The 7,960-nt window shown below is 39.0% G+C and overlaps 1 non-coding gene across 1 annotated transcript; it reads left to right on the forward strand.

The window, feature by feature from the left end:
- The first annotated feature begins 7,241 nt into the window (after positions 1–7,241).
- LOC141610358 (small nucleolar RNA R71) lies at positions 7,242–7,348 on the forward strand. The gene has a single exon (XR_012528262.1). It is a non-coding gene; the product is annotated as a small nucleolar RNA R71 (small nucleolar RNA).
- Positions 7,349–7,960: the final 612 nt, after the last annotated feature.

Genomic DNA, 7,960 nt, shown 5'->3' on the forward strand with positions numbered 1-7,960 from the left:
ATTCTAAATCTATGAATGAAAGCAAAACAACTGAATAAAATCAGGGGAGTACCGTGTGGAATTGCGAAGGAAAAGAACAAAGTCGAACGCGAAAGTGAATTGTATTGAATACGAAACAATATTGAAAACCCTAATTATTTGATATTCTAATACTTCAATAAAACTCAATGAAAACTCGATAAAAGGGAACTGCTTTATGCTGAAACTAAAGCTACGTTATATAGGAATACAACGTAGTTCTTATTTCCTAAAACCTAATACAATGGGCTTCAAACTTCTCGATCTTTTAATTTATGTCTGAAAGAGCGTCTTGGTCGATCGACCATGCAAGGCAGTCGATCGACTGCTCTTCGCTGAACAGTGGCTACTGGAACTCGTGGGTTGGTCGATCGACTATGGGCAACGGTCGATCGACTGAAGTAGCTTATATTTGACTTCTAACTTCTCGTGGATTTGTCTTTCGGGCCTCGAAATGCGCACCAAGCTCGTTCCTTGAGCAAATACTTCACGTCAAATGAAATGCAAGATACTCGGGGACGGATTTGGCTCAATATCTACTCATTTCCGCATAAATCTGCAATATTACAATAAAATACGAAAGTAGACGAAATGGGGCAAATAGTAGCCTTAAACCACATAAATGAGCTCTGAAATGCGTGTAAAATAGGGTGTAAAACATCATATAATTGACACGCATCAGGTACACATTCCATTATAGATATGGTTTCTTTAAACTACTAAGCCTAGAAGGATACCAATAAATCACCTCCAAGTTGTGTCAAGCTAGGGTACCTTTGTCCTCAATCGTTAAATGCTTTTGTCAAGAATAGACTCCCTATGGTGTTAGAAACACTGGAGGATCGCGGAATTCCCCTTCTTGCCTAGACAAGAAGAAGGGTCGTCCCCTCTCTACCATGCACAAAAGTGGATTCGATGGATAAAGGGATCATTTGAATATGAGTTTCATGTGGGAGTTTGCTTTTTGTTGTTGTTTTTCCCCCCAATTTCTTGTGGCATTTGACATTTGAGAACACTTTCTTTTTGCCATTTCTTTTGATGTTTGGCATTTTCAACACTTGACAATTTTAACTTTTTCTTATATTTATTTTGAACATTTTCAAAGTCACCCCATTTGTAGGGAGGGTGCTTATTTTTGAAGCTTTAGGAGTCTATTTTTGCTCCACTTTTCATTTGATGCAATTGCAAACTTTTTGACTTTTCATTTCATTTCTTGAACTCAAATTTGAACAATTTTTGTGCCCATTCCCTTTTTGATGACAAAATGTGGTAGAATATGGATGATGGTTGCATGGTTTCAAGGGTCACCTTGGAATAAACGGTAGCCAAGGAGTTATCAAACCACAAGGTACTCTTGACTAGGCCTTAATCCATGGGTCAAAGGATACTAGCATGACACATCCTAGGGTGTTTTACAAGTATTCTAACAAGCAAAGTCTTAAGAAGAAAAAGTATCTACAAGGGCCTTATATACACTTGTCAAGCTTCCCAAATAGACGTTTTCACAAAAATTTTCCTAAATGCAACTATATACCATGATGCAACTAACATTTATACATCCTAATGCATATGATTCTACCAACTAGTATGCCAAATAATCTAGATGCAATCCTATAGTCACATTGTTTATACCGCATCAATCAAAATAATCTAGATGCAATCCTATAGTCATCAACATAAAGAGGAAAAAGGAGATTTGAAAGATCATACCATGCGGTCTTCAATATCCTCATGTCTCGGATGTGGCGTAGTCGATCAATGTGAAAAAGGATAGACAAACACAATATATACAAAACAATATATACAAGACTACATTACAAAGGAAATGAACATGTTTTTAAATTTTTGACTTTTCAAATTTTTATGGTTTTTATGATTTATGAAACAAAAAGACATGTTTTTGTATTTTTCAAAAATTTTCAATTTTTATCATTTTTGGAATATAAATTCTCATCCCCCACTTTATTTTGGACATTGTCCTCAATGTACATATAGGAGTAGGAATGAAAAAGAAAGTACATGTTTTTGGATTTTTAATTTTTTTTGAAATGAAGTACAAATGCAATATGATATGATATGAATGAATGCATGCTCTAACTAAATGCAATTTTATATGACATATATAATAAATGAATACAATCTAAACTATATTATATGATGCATGGGTTTTTGTTATGGTGGGGAGTATAATTTAGATTAGCTCCCAATGCATATGCATAAAGTTCCCCAAACCAAAATAGACACTATTTCTAATGTCAAAAATTGGGGGAGTTTATGAATAAAAATGCTATGCATGAAACTATGATTTGTCATTTTGGATTTTGAAATGTGGGAATAATAAAAGAAACACCTTAATGGGACAAAGGTGTGAGTCCTCTAAATGATGCTAGGACTCCAAACTATGATCAAGATGCAAATTATATGAAAAACAAGAGAAATAGACAAACTTTAAAGGAGGTGTAGGAAACTCACAAAGTAATGTGGCATCCTCTAAAAGCTTGCTAGTCCTCAATCTTCGCCCATGGCATCATCACTATCATCATCATCATCATCAACAACCTTCATGGATGCGGAGTCATCACCACTTTCACTTGCACTTCCCTCTTCTTCCTCTTCTTTATTCTCTTCTTCACCTTCTTGCTCACCACTCTCAACAATAACCATCTCCTCTTCACCCAATCTACCACCTCTAGAAGTACTAGGAAAGAAGACTTCCTTATCCGCCCAACTAGGCAAAGGACAAGATGGATCGAGAAGTCCTTGCCTAGCAAGATGTAGGAGGGGCGGATATTGTGCTTTGTAAGCATCGACTCTATCATCATAAGCTTGTTTGTGCATTTCTTTCATCAAGAGAGTCAAGTAGTCATCTCCCGCCTTAGCATTTTCGGGTTGAAATTCGCGGTAGAGGAATGGGTAAGGTGGGGTGATAATGGAGGAGGAGGGCTCGAAAACTTCTTCCCCTTGGTGTTGTATAATATATTCGACTTCTTCGGAGAGTGGGAGAGGGTAGTTTGGCCTATGAACATTCAATCGGCAAATCTTGCTTGGCAATGTGAAGGATTTAGCATCGTTTGTCAACCACCCAAACTTGTTATCAAGAGTATCATTCTTGACCTATTTGAATTTTTGAACCATGGTGTGCAAATCAATGATATGGCCTCCCTTTACCGGTTTATAGGTGTCATCCTTGTTGAAGTTCTGGTTAAACTGCTTAGCCAAATAAGTTACGAATCCTCCATTAACAATAAAGGTCGTCCCTTCTTTGCCATGATCAACATTGAGCCACCTCTCAATCAAAAGTCGGAGAATGTTGTACTTTTTGGTGAACTCTCTTCCAATGTTCAAGGTTGACTTGAGAAAAATAAAGTCAAGTTCGGTGAAATGGTTCGTACCCTTCCTAGCAATCAAAGTATTCCCAACAACCTTGTGCCGTACTCTTATGCCCGGATGATGGACAAGAAGAGCACGACAATCATGATAAGATGTAAACTCTCTTTCGGTAATGGCCTTCCATAAGGGAGCGGGATCATGCTTAGCCGGTTTCTTCGTGTAAGTCGGGTCATCACTAAGGCCAAAGATTTCACCAAACTCTCGAAAAGACAATTTCCTATCAATATTCTCGAGACGGAATTCAATATTGGTTCGGGTCTCCACCTTGGTAACTTTCAAAGAGCTTAAGAACTCTAAGGTAAGGGAAGAGTAAGTCAACTCTTGCATATCAAACAATGTACTCAATCCCATGGACTCAAAAAAGGTCTTGGTTTGTTCTAGGACACCCAATTTTGACAAAGTCTCTTGAGATATGAATTTGGTGGGTAAGATAGTTTTCTTAGCAAAGGAAACAAATTTCTTCCTATGAGAGTCGGAAGTGAAATTTACCTCCGGATAATCATCTAGTTGTTCAACAACCGGAGTAGTAGAAGTAGTAGCTTCCATATGAGGATTAGACTCTTGAATTTCCAACCTTGTATTTTGAACCACCAATGCCTTTGATGCTTGAATAGCTTGTTGTCTTTTGGAAAGGTTCTTCTTTGAGGGTGCCTTACTTCCACCTTTTATTCTTGCCATGCTCCTTTATGTTGTAACACCAAAGATAAGCTTGATTTCTTCAAATTCTAATAAGATCCAAATCGATTTAGGATAGTTGAATGTTGCCTTGTATCCTGAAAATTGACTCAAACTTTGAAGATGTTGGTATTTTAATCACTTGTTGTTGTTAAAGGAGTGATTTAATTGTGTTTTGAGGAAGTTTGGATTTAATTTGGGTGATTTTGGTTGAGAAATTTGATGTTGGTTGATGGAGAGAATGAGGGTTTTGAGGGTTCGGAGTTGTGTTTATGTTTTGAATGAGTAAATGGATTGGGAAAGAGGGGTTTTTAATCCCGTTATATTTGAAAATCAGCGGGGGAGACGAGCGGATTGGCGTTGGGACGAGCAGATTCTGTTGTTTTTGGCTTCAGGAAGAAGACGCGCTGAGACGAGCGTCTTCTGAGGAAGACGAGCGTCTTTCTAGAGCAGAATGAGCGGACTGGATTGGAGACGCCTGGATTCCTTGTCAGGGAGAAATCCCAAAATTTGTTAGTTATAAGACGAGCGGATTCCCAGTAGGACGAGCGGATTGACCGAGCGAGCTGATTCCCTTTGGGGACGCTTGGATTCTCAGTCAGAGGAAAATCTTCTTTTTCCAGCTTCTTCAGGACAATCATATCCTACCCAGGACGCTCGAATTCTTCTCAGGACGAGCGGATTCTCGTCGGGTCGCTCGGATTGTCTCTTTGCCACATGAATTCAGGTTTATCCGTGGGCATTTTGTATCCCGTGTCATTTACTCTTCATTTCTTGAGGTCTTCATTGTGGGGGCACTACGAAGGCTTTGGATAGCCTAGGCAATTGCTATCCCCACACTATGTCAAAATACTACACATCAATAATCGTATAAGTCCCTCCCTCACTTCTCTCAAAATGATGAAAATCTTGATCAAGGCATAGAAATGTAAATCCAAAATTGACAAAAATGCAATATAATAAGTAAAATGCAAGTTAGGGAGTTAGAATATTTACAAGTGGTGGTTTAGGGAAGACTCCACCAAACTCTTATCCAATAATGAGATGTCAAGGGGGCATGTTCATGGTGTTGTTGATGTTGCCCAACACCTTGAAGAAGTAGCCGAAAGCTTGTTCATTGTCATGATAAAGATCTTCAATACACCTTTGTGCTTGTTGTTCTTCATGGTGGTCTTGGGTCATAGCATTACCGATATAGGGATTGAATATTCCTTCAAACTCATCATCCCAAAGACCGCATACTTCGTCTACTTGTTCCCTAAAAACGTCATGAGTTGATGAAGATAACTCTCCTTCCTTCTTGTCTTGACCAATGAGGCCTTCTTCTTCACTTGTCATGGGTGAGCTTTTCAAGCTCTCTTTGTTGAAACGTCCTTGCTCTTTGGATGAAACATCATCCACTTTCTTCTTCCATTGAAATGCCAACTTCTTCCTATCATCTTGCCGGCTAAAGTGATCAACCATAAAACATGGCTCATGTAATCGGGGAGCTCTCATTGTCTTGTCAAGATTGAAAGTGATTGTTTCATCTCCCACTTCAAGGGTGAGCTCTCCATGTTTCACATCGATCACCGCTCCCGCGGTGTGCAAGAAAGGTCTTCCTAAAATGATAGGAATGTTGGAGTCTTCTTCCATATCAACAATAACAAAGTCCGCCGGGATGAAGAACTTGCCAATTCTTACTGGCACATCTTCCCATACCCCTAAAGATGTCTTCGTTGATCGATCCGCCATTTGAAGTGTGATATTAGTGCACTTGAGTTCTCCCATTCCTAGCCTCTTGCTTACCGAATATGGCATAACACTCACACTTGCCCTAAGGTCACATAGAGCTTTGTTGATCGTGGTGTCACCAATAGTGCATGAAATGGAGAAACTTCCCGGATCCTTTAGTTTTGGAGGTGAACTTCCTTGTAGGATGGCACTACTCACTTTAGTGAAAGCAATAGTCTCAAGCTTCCGGATGGATTTCTTCTTTGTAAGAATATTTTTCATGTATTTTGCATAGGCCGGAACATGATTGATCAATTCCGTGAATGGAATTGAGACTTCCAAGTTTTTCACAATCTCCATGAATTTTCCAAGTTGGTCATCAAACTTAGGCTTAGCTTGACGACTTGGAAAAGGAAGTCTAATGACAATAGGCTCCTTCTCTTTGCCCTTTTCTTCATCCTTCTTTGAAGCTTCTTGAATGGTGGGTTCTTCTTCCCTAGAGTTTTGCATAACTCTTTCCTTATCACTAGTCTCCACAATGTCATCCTCAATTTGCTTCTTTGGCCTTTCATAGCTTGTATCACTCCTCAAGTGGATGGCACTCACCGATTCATGTCTTGGGGGGTTACTTTGAGGTGGTAATTGCCCCTTTTGTCTTTGAGAGCTAGAAGATGATAATTGAGTCATTTGCGTTTCCAACATTTTGGTGTGGGATAGGATGTTGTTGATGGTGATGTCTTTTGCTTGACTATCTTTTTGCATTTGAGTGAAAAATTCTTGTTGATTCTTTTGCATTTGGAGGACCGCTTTTTGAATATCAAAACCTTGGTCATTGGATTGATTGTAAGGAGTTTGATTTTGGTAACCTTTGTTTTGGTTGTAAAAGGGTCTTTGAGCTTGGTTTCTCATTGGAGGTCGGGTGTATGTTGTTTGAGGATTTGGAACATTTTGGCTTTTATATGAGAGGTTTGGATGGAATTTGGTGTTTTCATTGTAATAGTTGGAATAAGGGGTACCACTCTTGTATGTTTAGAAAGCATTCACTTTTTCACTTGTTCCCCTACACTCACCTTGGTCATGTCCCAATGTTCCACAACTTTCACATACTCCACTTGGAATTGATGAAGATGCCACCATGGCATTTACATGTTGCTTAGGTGATTTGGAGGCTTCTTCAAGCTTAGCCATAGCCTTCTCAAACTTCAATTTAATGGTATCAATATGAGCACTAAGTTGAGCACCCAATTGAGTAATAGAGTCCACTTCATGCTTTCCTCCTCTGGTATCAATATGAGCACTAAGTTATGGACTACCATTCCTCAATCTTGTTCCATGTTTGATTATCGTCAACTTCGGTGAACATACCACTTGATCCCAAGTTGAGAATGTTTCGGGAGTCTTCATAAAGCCCATTCCAAAATTGTTGTACCAAGAACCACTCACTAAGTCCGTGATGAGGACATGAGCGGCAAGTTCCTTTGAATCTCTCCCAAGCTTCATACAAAGATTCTTCGTCCCTTTGTTTGAACCCGGTGATTTGGGCTCTTAGCATGTTAGTCTTTTCCGGAGGATAGAACTTTTTGTAGAAAGCAAGAACCAATTTCTTCCAAGAGTCAATACCAAGAGTAGCCTTATCAAGGCTTTTTAACCATTGTTTCGCGGTACCAATCAAAGAAAAAGGAAATAAGACCCATCGAATTTGGTCTTGAGTAACCCCGGTTTGAGAAATCGCATCACAATAGTCACAAAAAGTCTCTATGTGAGAATAAGGGTCTTCACTAGGCATCCCCCCAAATTGGCTTCTTTCGACTAATTGGATAAATGCGGATTTTGCAATGAAATTACCGATCAAATTTTGTGGTGTGGGAGTACCATTTGGTAGGTTCTCCTCGGTTGGTACGGAATGTGATGAAAATTTAGGCATTGTGGATTGATTTTGTGGTTGATTTTGTGTTGGGTTATCCTCTCCTTCTCTTGCAAAAGGGTTGATGAACTCAATAGTATTTGGTTGAATATCCACAATCTCACCAATACCTCTCAAAGTATTTCTAGCAAGTCTTCTATTGTTGGTCAAAGTTCTTTCAATTTCGGGATCAATGGGTAACAAGTTACCTTGTGATCTCCTAGACATGCAAAATATCAATCAACTCGAAAACAATTAGAA

This window comes from Silene latifolia, chromosome 10 (assembly GCF_048544455.1).
Source record: "Silene latifolia isolate original U9 population chromosome 10, ASM4854445v1, whole genome shotgun sequence".
NCBI lineage: Eukaryota > Viridiplantae > Streptophyta > Magnoliopsida > Caryophyllales > Caryophyllaceae > Silene > Silene latifolia.